Genomic DNA, 16883 nt, shown 5'->3' with positions numbered 1-16883 from the left:
AAGACAAGCTCATATTTTAGGTTCTGATAGGGTACAACAGTTGAACCAAGCTCATGAGGCATTTCAAAGTTATATTCTTCAAGATTCAATATCAATTTATAAGTCCAAAAATGGATGAATACAACAGGTGTAGATCTTACAGTGAAATGCTTACTTACAGGCTCTAACCAATAGTGCAAAAAAGGTATTAGGTGAACAATAGGTGCGTAAAGAAATAAAAAAACAATAGTAAAAAGACAGGCTATATACAGTAGCGAGGCTCTAAAAGTAGCAAGGCTACATACAGACACCGGTTAGTCGGGCTGATTTCATAATGCAGATAGCCCGGTTAGCCAATGTGCGGGAGCACTAGTTGGTCGGCCCAATTGAGGTAGTATGTACATGAATGTATAGTTAAAGTGACTATGCATATATGATGAAAAAAGAGTAGCAGCAGCGTAAAAAGAGGGGTGGGGGGGACACACACAATGCCAATAGTCCGGGTAGCCATTTGATTACCTGTTCAAGAGTCTTATGGCTTGGGGGTAAAAACTGTTGAGAAGCCTTTTTGTCCTAGACTTCGCACTCCGGTACCGCTTGCCATGCGGTAGTAGAGAGAAAAGTCTATGACGGGTGGCTGGGGTCTTTGACAATTTTTAGGGCCTTCCTCTGACACCGCTTGGTGTAGAGGTCCTGGATGGCAGGCAGCTTAGCCCCAGTGATGTACTGGTCCATACGCACTACCCTCTGTCGTGTCTTGCGGTCAGTGGCCGAGCAATTGCCGTACCAGGCAGTGATGCAACCAGTCAGTTGCTCTCGATGTTGCAGCTCTAGAACCTTTTGAGGATCTCAGGACCCATGCCAAATCTTTTTAGTTTGCTCCTTTAAAAGGTTTTATGCAACAGTTTTATTTCAATATCAAATCATTTCTGGGTTACAGTAAGGTACCTTACTGTGATGGTTTTCAATGAAAATGGTGGAAGAACAATTTCTCAAGCAGGATGCTTTTGCTCTCCGAGTGGTCTGAGGGGGGAAAAGGAAAACTGTTCTAGGCAGAGCGGTTTGGAACTCTTTTCTTATTGGCCTGATTTGAACAAATCGACAGGATTATTCCAACCTCTGAGAATATGTATAAATAGACACAGGAAAGTCACTGACTGCTCTGGGCTGTTAAATGCTATTCAAACACAGCCTTTTACATGGAGCAGGCAATCTTCCATATAACAGACGTTGCTCAAATGCCCTAGCATTGGGTAGATTACCGTCTAGGTTGAGTTTAAGGTGATATGAGTTACAAGTAGTGCATATTATAAAATCAGACATGGGTTCATGTAAATATGTTTATTGGAAGAAAGTAAACAAACCAGTGCAAAGAGAGAATGAGTTCAATCATAGAAATCAGTGTTTGCGGTGTAGCGGACATCTCATAAATTCAAGAATCCATCTTCAGGACAAGTAAAAAATATATTTTTAACAACAGGCAATTCTAATTCAAATCTGATGTACTTAAGGCTTTGCTGGCATGTACTTTCCTTGTAATAAGAGTTGGCACAATAAATCAGTTCTCTGCAAAGCCATGGTAAGCTTCGACAGAAATATTGGAATACATTTAAGAGTAAAGATGGGGTTTCTGAAATCTTGCAAAAACTAAGCACCAATTTCTTCAATGGAGATTAGTTTATGGGATAAACATGCATTTTTTTAAATGCAGTAGCATACGAATGGCTTAATTGTTTAGACCTTGGAGCTGTCAATACAAAGGCTATGCAATATAAAGAGTTTTTGATAACCGTATAGGAATGATGGTAGATGTTTCTGGGGTAATATGGCAATTTCTAAACAATTGTTTTATTATCAATAACATTCGCAATGTAATTAATTAAGATCATATTACTGATGTTGAGCATTGTTGCCTCATACAATTGTAGGCACAACACATAGTATAGCCATTTTTTGAAAATGTGGTTTAGTGCAAAAAATATTTTAATATAAACGCAACTAGTAAGACCACATTTTGGTGGCAATATCAACTGACAGTTATTTCAACAGGAATAAAGATATTTCAGAACCTGGTAGAAACCAAGTACGGCACAGTGTTGCCTACTCCTTTCCATCCTCATCCGGGTTCTCTCTCCAGATGCAGTAGTTGAGGGAGGTGGCCAAGCACAGCCATGCCAGGTAGGGTGTCAGGAGCAGGCTGGTAGTGCGATTGACCGGATGCCATGGTGGCTCCAACAGCACCAGTCAGCATCACTATCTTGATGAGGGCCTGGGGGAGAGACAACACAAAATGGCTCATATGTCATGTCACACTCACTGTAGCAGAATGAAGGTGGTTTTTACAAAAAGTGTCTATGGATCACCTATTGGAAAAATTATATTCAGAGAAAATTCTCATTGAGTGTACTGTTCTTTTTTTGTTTTTATTCATCAACTCCCCATTACCCCAAAACCTGAAGCCATGGGCCCACAACCTTTGCATGATCTTATCACCATTTTCAACTTGTGTGCACCAAAGAAGATGGGAGTCCAGGCCCAGTTGAGAGCCAGCTGCAACGTATAGAGTCCCAAAGGTGCCACAGCATCCTCAGTGAACCCCCCACACTCCATCCACACCAGGTAGGAGCCATACCTATCAGGGTGATCATCAACAATAAGATGCAAGTCAGTTCCATATTTCATGATCCGTTTAATAAAACAAGTGGGAACATGTTTTTCTGAATGAAGTGCGTGGAGCAGATTTCCAACAGATTCAGTTGGGAAACAAAATATATTTTCTAGAATCTATACTGAACAAAAATAAACGCAACAAGTAAAGTATTGGTCCCATGTTTCATGAGATGAAATTAAAGAATCCAGAAATGTTCATTTTGTGCACAAATTTGTTTACATCCCTATTAGTGAGCATTTCTCCTTTGTCAATATAATCCATCCACCTGAGAAGTGTGGCATATCAAGAAGCTGATTAAACAGCATGATCATTACACAGGTGCAACTTGTACTGGGGACAATAAAAGGCCACTCTAAAATGTGCAGTTTTGTCAAAACACAATGCCACAGATGTCTCAAGTTTTGAGGGAGTGTGCAATTGGCATGCTGACTGCAGGAAGGTCCACCAGAGCTGTTGCCAGAGAATTGAATGTTAATTTCTCTACCATATCGTTTTAGAGAATTTGGCAGTAAGTCCAACCAGACTCACAACTGCAGACCAGATGTTACCACGCCTGCCCAGGACACCCACATCCGGCTTCTTTACCTGCGGGATCGTCTGAGACCAGGCACCCGGACAAGCTGATGAAACTCAGGAGTATTTCTGTCTGTAATAAAAAAACATGTGGGGAAAAACTCATTTTGATTGGTTGGGCCTGGCTCCCCAGTGGGTGTGCCCCTGCCCAATCATGTGAAATCCATAGATTAGAGCCTAATGAATTTATTGCAATTGACTGATTTCCTGATTTGAACTGTAACTCAGTAAAGTTGTTGAAATTGTTGCGTTTATATTTTTGTTCAGTATAGATCGGTGTAGATTTACAGAACCATATTGGTTGACTTACAGTAATTACAATGTGATAACACAGAAGGGGCTTAGGTGATTGTTTTCAACCTAGCAGAGTATGTTGTCTGACACTCACTCCATGCCTGTGTAGAGGGTAGTCCACACTATAGGCAACGCAGAATTGGGTGGACGCCATGGCGGCTTGTTGAGAGTGGGGTACCAAGTCTTCACCTGCTTGCGTGTGATGTAACCTCCATAGAGCCCTCCTAGATGAGGCAGGGCAGTCAGGCAAAGCATTGGCAGCCACGACATGTCTGGAGAAGCGAGGGAGCTGTTAATGATTAGTTCATTATAAACTGGGTGGTTCTAACCCTGAATTTTGATTGGCTGACAGCCATGGTATATCAGACCGTATGACAAAACATTTTTACTTCTGTAATTACATTAGTAACCAGTTTATAATAGCAATAAGGCACCTCAGGGGTTTGTGGTATATGGCCAATATATTACGGCTACGGGCTGTATCCAGGCAGTCCGCGTTGCGTCATGTTATGAACAGCCACACCCCCTCGGGCCTTATTGCTTAATTATATACTGGTTAAACCTGTAAATTATTATTCTGTAAAATGTATTAGACTTGCAAAATTAGGCTATAATTTGATGTCTATTATTGCAACTTCAAGGGAAACTTCAATATTGTTAAACTTCATAATTGGTTTGATGCCATTTCACATACTCTACATGGTGAAAAGTATGTGGACAACTGCTCGTCTAACATCTCATTCCAAAATCATGGGCATTAGTATGGAGTTGGTCTCCCCCTTTGTTGCTATAACAGCCTATACTCTTCTCGGAAGGCTTTCCACTAGATGTTAGAACATTGCTGTGGGGACTTGCTTACTACTCTGTAAACTGGTAATCTCTGTATACCCGTCGCAAGACCCACTGGTTGATGCTTAAGGATCACCTCCCCCCCCTCCCCATCTGAGATATCTACTGCAACCCTCATCCTCCACATACAACCCCCGTTCTGCCAGTCACATTCTGTTAAAGGTCCCCAAAGGACACACATCCCTGGGTCGCTCGTCTTTTCAGTTCGCTGCAGCTAGCGACTGGAACGAGCTGCAACAAACAAACTGGACAGTTTTATCTCAATTTCTTCATTCAAAGACTCAATCATGGACACTCTTACTGACAGTTGTGACTGCTTTGCCTGATGTATTGTTGTCTACCTTCTTGCCCTTTGTGCTGTTGTCTGTGCCCAATAATGTTTGTAATGCTACCATGTTGTGCTGCTGCCATGTTGTGTTGCTACCATGTTGTTGTCATGTGTTGCTACCATGCTGTGATGTCATGTGTTGCTGCCTTGCTACTGTCTTAGGTCTATCTTTATGTAGTGTTGTGATGTCTCTCTTGTCGAGATGTGCATTTTGTCCTATATTTTTATTTGATTATTTTTAATCCCAGCCCCCGTCCCCATAGGAGGCCTTTTGGTGGGCCATTATTGTAAATAAGAATTTGTTCTTAACTGACTTGCCTAGTTTTTAAAAAAATAATTGAACATTTGTGAGGTCGAGCACTGATGTTGGGTGATTAGGCCTGGCTTGCAATCGGCGTTCTAATTCATCCCAAAGGTGTTTGATGGGGTTGAGGTCAGGGCTCTGTGCAGGCCAGTCAACTTCTTCCACACCGATCTCGACAAACCATTTCTGTATGGATCTTGCTTTGTGCATTGTCATTGTCATGCTGAAACAGGAAAAGGCCTTCCCTAAACTGTTGCCACAAAGTTGGAAGCACAGAATCACCTAGAATGTTGTTTTATGCTGTAGCATTAAGATTTCCCTTCACTGGAACAAAGGGGCCTAACCCGAACCATGAAAAACAGCCCCAGACCATTATTCCTCCTCCACCAAACTTTACAGTTGGCACTATGCCTTCGGGCAGGCAGGTAGCGTTCTCTTGGCATCAGTCAAACCCAGATTCGTCCGTCGAACTGCCAGATGGTGAAGCGTGATTCATCACTCTAGAGAACGCGTTTTCAGAGTTCAATGGCGGTAAGCTTAACACCACTCCAGCCAATGCTTGACATTTAAATTTTATTTTTATTTTATTTTACCTTTATTTTACTAGGCAAGTCAGTTAAGAACAAATTCTTATTTTCAATGACGGCCTAGGAACAGGTGATCTTAGGCTTGTGTGTGGCTGCTTGGCCATGGAAACCATGAACGTTTCCATTTCAATATAACAGCACTTACAGTTGACGGGGGCAGCTCTAGCAGGGCACAAACTGACTTGTTGGAAAGGTGGCATCCTATAACGGTGCCACGTTGAAAGTCACGGAGCTCTTCAGTACGGGCCATTCTACTGCCAATGTTTGTCTATGGAGATTGTATGGCTGTATGCTCGATTTTGTACACTTGTCAGCAACGGGTGTGGTTGAAAATGCTGAATCTAATTTGAAGGGTTGTCCACATACTTTTTGTGTATGTTGATGTTGGGGTAGTGCTGAAGATCATGAATGTGACATTGAAAAATTCCCATTCAGAATTAGCCTACAATACTTCACAACCTGCCAAACAGTTGAACTTTAAATGGTATTATAAATGAACAAGATGAAATAATTACTTGTAGCCTATAGGCCTGCATGTATCATTTATAAACTACTTGTTAAACTACTTGTTAATGTAGGGCCAGGTGTTTTAGTCGTTTTTTTTCTACCCCGCATCTCGTTCCTCCGACCTCAAGAGGCCGAAAAAGCACCTTCTCACACCACTTGAATTAATTGTCACGAGTGCATACCATGATCATCTAACGTAGTGGTTCCCAAACTGTAGGGCGTGCGGTCAGCAGGTCCCCAGCTCCCACAAGGTGCAATTTCGTAATTGGGTAGTGCATCATTTCCTCTTGTCATGTTAGTCATTGCATACCATAAAGAGTGATTTATAACTTGTCAGAAATGTCCAGATCAGCTAGCCCATATTAGAAGAAAAAATTGTTGTTACGCAAATATCACATGAATACACATTAGAAAATGTGCTTTAAAACTGTAAAATGTTCCTTGTACCCCCATGACAAAATGTATAGAATTGCTGGAAATAAGCTTTAAACCTCAAAATTCTCTCCACCAACAAGAGGGGTGTGAACAGTTTGTGTCAACAGTGCTTGTGCCCATAGAAATAGATGTGGCGTGCGCAGCGGGGGCTCGGGATGTTCCCCAATGCTGGAAGTGAAAAACTTTGGGAACCCTTGATCTAAATGCAGGGTGTCCAAATTTAGCCCCCGAGGCCGCATTCGAGCACTGCACTGACATTTGGTTGTATTTCCTTGCGTCTATTCATCAAGATTATTAGCGAGCTGGACAGTCAAACTATGAATATAGGTCTTATAATTTTTATACAGTTTCCATTTGGTTTTAGTCATTTTAAAGTATATTGAGTTCATCCCCTGCCATATGTTTGACACCCTTGATCTAATGTAATAATCCAATTAGTCCAACCATGTGGAATGACTTCAAATACATATTTTTTTATCTTCAGGCCATATCAACAAAAATATTGTACTTATTCATTGTCTTGTCAACATTATATGGGAATAATATACATTTTTTATGTTAGAAAATGTAACCTTTTTCCGAAAAAAGTAGCCATTTCCATTCGCTGTAGAAATACATGTCAAATGTAAATGCTAAGGATATGGCTTTTGTAAGTGCCAATATCCCAAAATGCACACATTCATTAACACATGTAAAGAACGGAGGTGCAGTCTGGTAAAAAAAAACAAAGCATCTCCATAATAACAGATAAATCCACTGACACACAAGACCAATATGTTCTTCATATTTTGTAGGAGAGCTGGGTGAAGACATTAAAGTTGGTCTGGCTGATACAGTGTATTTAGAGACAATGAACTATTCAACAGTGTTAAAATATAATTCCGAGTACCTGCACTTTTACATGCGCAAATTTTTTTTAAAGTACTTCTTCTCTCATGGTTTACTACCAGGAAGTTTGAAAAGACAGGCTGAGTGGGCAGGGAGCTTATATTCATGAGCTCGCCTTGACTGACAGCTCTTTGAAAAGCCCATGTCAGGAAACTTAGATGCAGCAAACAGTGTTGCAGTAAAATCATCTCGAGCAAAATCATCTCAAGCAAATCAAACTCAAACTTTGAAATTGCATCAATGAAGTATACATCTCCCATTTGGCATGTCTCTTGTGATGCGGTTCACAGCAGCACTGACAGATGTGTTGACATGACAACTGCATCAGAGTTTTGAACACCCCCCCTATGCTAGCTGAAGACCTAGCTAGCCAGTAACTAGGTAACACCAGACACATATGAAAGGGGAAACGTATAAGTATCTTTGCCATAGATGAATAGTGTAAACATTGAATTATATTTGCTGACACCCTACAGTCATATTTTGGCTCCAGTAGAGTATCTACAGTGGGGAGAACAAGTATTTGATACACTGCCCGATTTTGCAGGTTTTCCTACTTACAAAGCATGTAGAGGTCTGTAATTTTTTGTCATAGGTACACTTCAACTGTGAGAATCTAAAACAAAAATCCAGAAAATAACATTGTATGATTTTTAAGTAATTAATTTGCATTTTATAGCATGACATAAGTATTTGATACATCAGAAAAGCAGAACTTAATATTTGGTACAGAAACCTTTGTTTGAAATTACAGAGATCATATGTTTCTGTAGTTCTTGACCAGGTTTGCACACACTGCAGCAGGGATTTTGGCCCACTCCTCCATACAGACCTTCTCCAGATCTTTCAGGTTTCGGGGCTGTTGCTGGGCAATACGGACTTTCAGCTTCCTCCAAAGATTTTCTATTGGGTTCAGGTCTGGAGACTGGCTAGGCCACTCCAGGACCTTGACATGGTTCTCACGGTGCCACTCCTTAGTTGCCCTGGCTGTGTGTTTTGGGTCGTTGTCATGCTGGAAGACCCAGACACGACCCATCTTCAATGCTCTTACTGAGGGATGGAGGTTGTTGGCCAAGATCTCGCGATACATGGCCCCATCCATTCTCCCCTCAATACGGTGCAGTCATCCTGTCCCCTTTGCAGAAGATCATCCCCAAAGAATTATGTTTCCACCTCCATGCTTCACGGTTGGGATGGTGTTCTTGGGGTTGTACTCATCCTTCTTCTTCCTCCAAACACGGCGAGTGGAGTTTAGACCAAAAAGCTCTATTTTTGTCTCATCAGACCACATGACCTTCTCCCATTCCTCCTCTGGATCATCCAGATGGTCATTGGCAAACTTCAGACGGGCCTGGACATGCGCTGGCTTGAGCAGGGGGACCTTGAGTGCGCTGCAGGATTTTAATCCATGACGGCGTAGTGTGTAACTAATGATTTTCTTTGAGACTGTGGTCCCAGCTCTCTTCAGGTCATTGACCAGGTCCTGCCGTGTAGTTCTGGGCCGATCCCTCACCTTCCTCATGATCATTGATGCCCCACAAGGTGAGATCTTGCATGGAGCCCCAGACCGAGGGTGATTGACCGTCATCTTGAACTTCCATTTTCTAATAATAGCGCCAACAGTTGTTGCCTTCTCACCAAGCTGCTTGCCTATTGTCTTGTAGCCCATCCCAGCCTTGTGCAGGTCTACAATTTTATCTCAATGTGAAGAAAATAGTCTGCATGTTCCTCACAGAGAGGGCAACTGATGCCAGATGTCTATGTGTTAGGGGAAAAGCTCCAGGGGGTATCTGATTTTAAGTACCTTGGCATCATACTTGATTCAAACTTCTCTTTTAAAAGGCAGGTGAAAAAGGTAAATCAAACAACAAAATTCAATCTTGCTATTTTCCGATATGAAATTGTTTGACGACAGAGGTATCAAAACTGTACTTCAAATCTATGATACGCCCCCATTTAACATACTGCTTGAATAGTTGGGCCCAAGCTTGCTGAACAACATTAAAAGCCATTCAGTCTGTCTGCAATCAGGCTCTAAAAATGCTTGATAGGAAGCCCAATAGCCATCATCACTGTTACATCCTCAGAAAGCATGAGCTCCTGAGTTGGAAAGATCTTGTGCAATACACTGACGCATGTCTTGTATTCAAGATCCTAAATGGTCTGGCTCCCCCTCCACTCGGTACTTTTGTTAAACAGAAAACCCAAACCTATGGCAGCAGATCCACAAAGTCTGCCATGAGAGGTGACTGTATAGTTCCCTTAAGGAAAATTATCTTTTGTCAATCTGCTTTCTCTGTGAGTGCTTCCCATGTCTGGAATACCCTGCCACCAGACACACACAATTGTACCACCTATCACACCTTCAAAAATAACATGAAGACATGGCTAAAGGCCAATCAGACTAGTGAAAATAATCCCGAGCTGTGTATTGCCGCTTTCCATGTTGTCTGTAGCTGGTGAGACGTGGAAACACTATTTATTTTGTTTTGTTGCTTTTTGCGTGCTATGTGTTGCTTGTTCTATGTCACTCTGCGTGTGCTCACTGTTCCTTGATTGTCTGTATTGTAATTGTTTTAAATAACCTGCACAGGGACTGCGGTTGAAAAATAGCCGGCTGGCTAAAACCGGCACTTTTACTGAAACTTTGATTAATGTGCACTGTCCCTGTAAAAATAAAAATAAACTCAAACTGCAATCCACTTTCATGACCGGAGATTGTTCCACGTAATGGAAACAGATTATAATGTTAGAATACATTAACTTCCTGCTCAAATTCACTGGTGTTACCTAAAACTATAAAACCCAGCAACAGTAATCAGAAATTATCACAGAACATTTCCAATTCAACTATTCAGACCTCTACTGCAATTGTCCCACTTCATCCCTTACAGCCCGATATAGCCCAGCGAGCACGACTAACTCTTCTTTTCTTACCAGTAGGAAAAAAATATAACCCATTCTCTAACAACGTTCTGCGCTTACCTCTATTGTAAGGTTAAAAACAAACTTGACAACTTTCTCTTCTCTTTTGGCTCCACACTTATGAAATGTTCAGTCAATCCATAAGAAAAAACTAAACATTTCAGAATACCAGAGCCTTCTCCTAACCACAACTTCAGTTCATTGCAGTTGTATCCTGCAATAAGTAATACCCATGTTTAGATATAAATTATGATCAAGGGCATAGCTCTATTGCAATTACCTATCCGCTATTATTAGAATTCATTCGATTTAGGTAACTGTCTCTTCTTTGATTCAGTTATTTCAATACAACTCAGTATGTTATTCCAGCAGACCATTTAGGCAACAGACAATGTATTACATCGAAATCGCCTCGGTATTTATGCTGAATAAATTAGCCTTTCAATTTGAGCTAAGCAAGCTGTTAAAACGTTCAGTTCATATTTTAAACAAACCCTGGTGGTCGTATCTGTCCAGGCAAAACATACCAATAGTTGAATTACAATCAGAAACACAGATTTTAGTCAACACCATAGACCCAATGCTATTGAAATGATGAAGAAATCCTGCAAATAACCCAATTATGATGGTTTGTATCTTAACATCTGGCACATAATAATGACACAATTCCCAGAAAATAGCCTTAAAGGTCCAAGCATTTCTCCGCAGAGATTCTCACATGTGCAAAAGGAACAGATTAGCAGTCAACAAGTTAAATCGACATTCATTGATTAGGAAACAGATCTAATAAAATCAGATTATGTTTTCTCATGCAACATATTTCAAATACTTTACTACATCATATTAATCCCGCAATGATAATTAGTTTGATGGATACCCTAGGCTTTGTACAACATTATAAGTTACGTCGAGATTCCATCTTAAATCACTAACTTTATGGAAAAAGGTTCATTCAATAAATATAGCAACTCCTCTCATACTGGGAAGAAGATTTTTTTTTCTTCTTAAAACCTCTAGTGACTCCCCATCCCGCGTGCAGGAGCGTAATCATCGACTGACACTAATTAGCATAACGCAATGGACATAAATATTCCTAGAAAATAATCCTATTCATGAAAATCACAAGTGAAATATATTGAGACACAGTTTAGCCTTTTGTTAATCACCCTGTCATCTCAGATTTTCAAAATATGGTTTACAGCCAAAGCTAGACAAGCATTTGTGTAAGTTTATCGATAGCCTAGCATAGCATTTTGTCCAGCTAGCAGCAGGTAACTTGGTCACGGAAATCAGAAAAGCAATCAAATTAAATCGTTTACCTTTGATGAGCTACGGATGTTTTCACTCACGGGACTCACAGTTAGATAGTCAATGTTCCTTTTTTCCCAAAATATTATTTTTGTAGGCGAAATAGCTCAGTTTGTTCTTCACGTTTGGCTGAGAAATCGCCCTGGAATTGCATTCACGAAAACGCAGAAAAATATTCCAAATGAGCTCCATAATATCGACAGAAACATGGCAAACGTTGTTTATAATCAATCCTCAAGGTGTTTTTCAAATATCTATTCGATAATATATCCACCGGGACAATTGGTTTTTCAGTAGGACCGATTGGAATAATGGCTACCTCTGTATTTTACGCGAGAATCACTCTGGGAGCCATCAGGTGACCAGTTGCGCAATGTAGCCGCTTACAGGTATTCTTCAACATAAATGCGTAAAACTACGTCACAATGCTGTAGACACCTTGGGGAATACGGAGAAAAAAGTAATCTGGTTGATAGCCCATTCACTGCTCAGTAGGGACGCATTGGAACGCAGAGCTTTCAAAAGATGAGTCACTTCCGGATTGGATTTTTCTCAGGCTTTCGCCTGCAATATCAGTTCTGTTATACTCACAGACAATATTTGTACAGTTTTGGAAACATTAGAGTGTTTTCTATCCTAAGCTGTCAATTATATGCATATTCTAGCATCTTGTCCTGACCAAATATCCTGTTTACTATGGGCATGTTATTTTTCCAAAAATGAAAATACTGCCCCCTAGTCACAAAAGGTTTTAAGGGCAGTTTAAAAAAAAATCTTGTACCTGGGGGAAAGAAAATCCAATAAGCATTTTATAGTTACATCGTTAAGGTAAATTAACCAATAGTGGACACACTCCAAACAGTTTCTGAGACAATTGCCCAGACTTTGTAGACAGTTTAATAATGCTTAAACCTCATCTTTATCAAATGATCGATTAAAGAGACCAACTCAAAACCTACGTACGTCTACGTATGGGTTGTTTAAGTTGCATCTCATTATATTCCTCGTATGACTTTATCAAATCTCTAGTAAATGATTATTCACACATACACACATAGAATTAATCACATTTTCATATCTTCACAGAATCCATATAAAATATAGGAAATTCTTAGGTACTCACATCAACCATTCCATTTGCGTTTTCAAGGACTCTCCACTCCAAACATACTCCCAGTGTAACCAAAAAATGTACTTTTGTCTCCCGGACAATGACCAGCCCGTCATGGGATCCTCAACAGTTCTCTAACCTCCCAGAAACCACGGCAAAATCAAGCCTCTCAGGAACTATAGACTATAGACGCTGCTTTCTAAAATATGATCCCGCTCTCAATATCACCCTGTGATATTCAATGATGGGCAGTGAAGGAACAGAACCCCAAGATAACATTATATCAATGCTTATTATCCAAATTTCAATCATCTGATTAAGACTCATTTCCACATTCACACAACTCTCATATCACAGTCACGCAATAATTGTCACGGTTCATGAATCCACTGCCTCCCTCTCTCTTTCTCTTTCTCTTTCTCTCTCTCTCTCTCTCTCTCTCTCTCTCTCTCTCATGTTTGTGTGGGCGTGGTTCCCCATCTCGGCCTGATTGTCTGTGCCAGCTGGAATCACTTATCTTCCCTTTATATGTTCTGTAACCAGTGTTTCCTGTTGTCAGACCGTTGTTACTTCTCTGAGGTTGTGTCGTGTGTCCGTGCTCATCTCTCACCACCCTTGTGTGGATTATCTGCTGTGCTCCCTCCTACCCATCCGGACACACTCCCCTGGATTTCTCAGCACGCTATCATCGGAAGATGCGCCCTAGTCCCTGGGTCGGATTCCGTCTGAGTACAGTCTGTCTGCCCTGTTGCTGCTGTAAACTGTATTCATTAAACCATCGAGCATCTTGCATCCGCCTCTGTATTGTCACAATAATATTCCCAAACATACCTCATAAATTAATTGTTTTTCGACCTGCAGGAATATTTTCTATTTTCTAATGGTTAGTTCCTAGGATAATACAACTCATACATTTACATCTCTCAATACTTCTAAAATGGGGTACAGGTTTAAAACAATTACGCCTTAAGTGCACCTTACTATCTTATACTATATCATAAATGGCCTTAACTAGTTCACACAGATTCTAGTTTTCACTTGGTTCACACAGATTATAGATGTTTAACCCTAAATGACCAAACCCAGGGCATACATGGCTAGCACATTTAAAATAATAAAAACTTCACTTTGCTTGTTTCGCTCACCTCTTTCTTTTTTAAAACTAAGTTCGGGATGTGGTATCCACTTGGCTCTCTGCCTCTCAGATCAAAGGTGGGTCCATCTGCTCCATTCCCGAAGTGTGGTCTCCCTGAGATCCCAAGTTTGAGGGATCCCTCGTGCACGATTTACCCAGGTCGTCAGGAGCGGTCACCAAGTGAAGATTCACATCCCATCCTCATCGCCAAATGTGATGGGTAATTTCTTTACTATCAAATGAGGACAATTCAGAGTTATTCTTAACCTAAATCTTTATTCACAAATGAATAAGGGAGCAGATCAATACAACACACACATTTAAAGTGAATCAATTGAGTGCTCTACGTTAATGATAGCTGGTCGACGAAGCACCCTCAGATGATTTGTTGAGAGCCTCGAGACAAAAGTACAATGGTCTTTTATAGCCAAGATACACCCCCTTCAGGCTACACGACAAACAACATATGTATGGAATGGGTCACAAGGTTAATAACCTCTTACAGCTAACCCCCTACTTTTTAAATTTCTGCCTGAAGACATATCCAAATCTAACTGCCTGTAGCTCAGGCTCAGAACCAAGGATATGCATATTCTTGATTTCATTTGAAAGAAAACACTCTGAAGTTTGTGTAAATGTGAATTGAATATAGGAGAATATAACACAATAGATCTGGTTTAGATAATACAATGAAAAAACATACGTTTTTCATTTTTATTGTTGTATCATCAACTTTAAAATGAACAAGACAAAACAAACATTCAGATAGGATGATGGGGACAATTTCAGTGAAAAACATAAGAGGGCAACAGTACTTGTGCAAAGTTTCAGAATGATAACTTCCAAAATGAGTGTTCTACATGACATTTATCATGAAGTCACCCAGGTGTCCCACACAAGTTGCCCAAATGTACCCAAGTGGCCAAATTGGTGAAGGTATACATTTTGAACGGAATAACTATATACAAAATACCAAAATGGTTTTGTAACACACCACCCCCCAAAATGGAGAAAAAATATATATATTTTTTTACAAAAGAACACTTTCAATATTTGGAAGACCCTCAGTCCTCTACACAATATTGTGCTGCTGATGCCAGGTGCCATAGCAGTCTCTTTCTGCTGTAAAGCAGAGGGTCACCAAGCATGTGGTGCCGGTGATGGGGGACTTCATTTTGCAAAGAACACAGCGACGCCTCCATACTGTGCCCTTTTGGCCCTGAGGCACATCCATGCCTGCAGAAATAAATTTGGGCAGACAACACTTGTGGCAGGAGCTGGATGAACCAGCTTCAGTGGGGGATGGACACCTTGGCACTGGGGGCTCCCATTTGGAGTCAGTGTCACTGTGAAAGAAAATGTTCAGTCAGAATAGTTTCACATATGAGCCCTGTATCAACAGGTATAATAAACAGATATATATAGAGTACAGGGAACATAAGGTTGAATATATTATTATAGACCTGCTAGATCTACTGTCTCATTTATATTATGACATGTCAGCTAGATCTACTGTCTATTATATTATGACAGACCAGCTAGATCTACTGTCTTTATTATATTACAACAGACCAGCTGTATCTACTGTCTCCATTTCACTTTGGCCATTGTTGTGGGCCTGCCCTCCCCTCAACAGCCTCAAATAGGCTATTTCATTTCACAAATAATATTTTATATTATTAATTTCAAACAACGGCATTGGCATGAGAAAAACTTACCAGTCCAAAACGATGTCCTCTCCGTTCAAAAAATATTCCTCCATTTGGGAATCGCTAAATGAATCGTCCTCCAACAATCTCTGTCTCACTTTCCCGATCAATTTCTTCTAAAATTGTGTGTACAACTGTATATCTGGACTTACATTTAGCTTTCCCTGACTTAGTCGCCATACTGATTGATATATAAACAGCTGAAGATGCGCTTTCCCAAAACAATGCTGTGCGTAACATGCGTTGCTCCTTCCGGTATGAAACTTCAATGGCGAATGACCCTCTTTACGCCGGAGTTTACTACATGGGTTGGTCTTCCCACACATAAACATTACATATTGCCGTTTACCTCAGCTCATTGGCTATCTACCCAGCTAGATTTCAAGACGATCAGTGGTCATTGGGTTAAAATACAGTCAATCAACGAAACAGTGGTCATATCATTGGTGCACAATGATGTCATTACTTGTTGTCTTCAAATCAGTTTCTTTCAGTCAATATGTCCCGCGAAATGACCCATCAGGTTTGGTTGTGTTACAAACAAACCAGTTGATTGCAATGAAACCAAACATGACTGGAAAAGTCACATTTAGTGTGTGTATTTTCATCTAATGTGTCGTTGAAAATGGAATGAGACGGAATTCACGACACAAGCGGTTCACAAAATGTTTCGTGTTAGGCTATAAAAATTGATTTTATCAAACAAAAGACCATTCATTGTGTAACAATGACCATTGGGATTGCAAACAGAGGAAGATCATCAAAGGTAAACAATTTATGTTATTGCAGTTTGTGATTTTGTTACGCCTGTGCTGGTTGAAATAGTTGTTTTTTATGGGGCTCTATCCTCAGATAATCGCATTAAATCCTTTTTTAAATCTGACAACGGATTAGCAACATTCTAGGCTTTCGAAACATGTGAGTCACTTGTATTTTCATGAATGTTTAATATGACTATTTATGTAGCGATCACCGTATGTTGTCGAATTTCATCCCGCTAACTGGTTCGGTGCGCAGAGAGGTTAAGAAGAAGAGACTTGCTTTGGCTAAGAAACAAATTTGACCGGTTGAAATGTGTCCTTTGGTCTGGAGTCCAAATTGGAGATTTTTGGTTCCAACGGCCTTGTCTTTGTGAGACGTGGTGTGGGTGAACGGATGATCTCTGCATATCTATTTCCCACCGTAAAGTATGGAGGAGGTGGTGTTATGGTGTGGGGGTGCTTTGATGGTGACACTGTCTGTGATTTATTTAGAATTCAAGGCACACTTAACTAGCATTG

At 40.5% G+C, this 16883-nt stretch overlaps 1 pseudogene; it reads right to left on the bottom strand.

Moving 5' to 3' along the window:
* Positions 1 to 1348: 1348 nt before the first annotated feature.
* Positions 1349 to 3813, bottom strand: LOC109890254 (translocator protein-like; annotated as a pseudogene).
* Between the last annotated feature and the right edge of the window lie 13070 nt (positions 3814 to 16883).

The sequence above is a fragment of the Oncorhynchus kisutch genome, linkage group LG5, assembly GCF_002021735.2.
Source record: "Oncorhynchus kisutch isolate 150728-3 linkage group LG5, Okis_V2, whole genome shotgun sequence".
In the NCBI taxonomy this organism is placed as follows: domain Eukaryota; kingdom Metazoa; phylum Chordata; class Actinopteri; order Salmoniformes; family Salmonidae; genus Oncorhynchus; species Oncorhynchus kisutch.
This window is presented reverse-complemented; position numbering and strand designations above follow the sequence as displayed.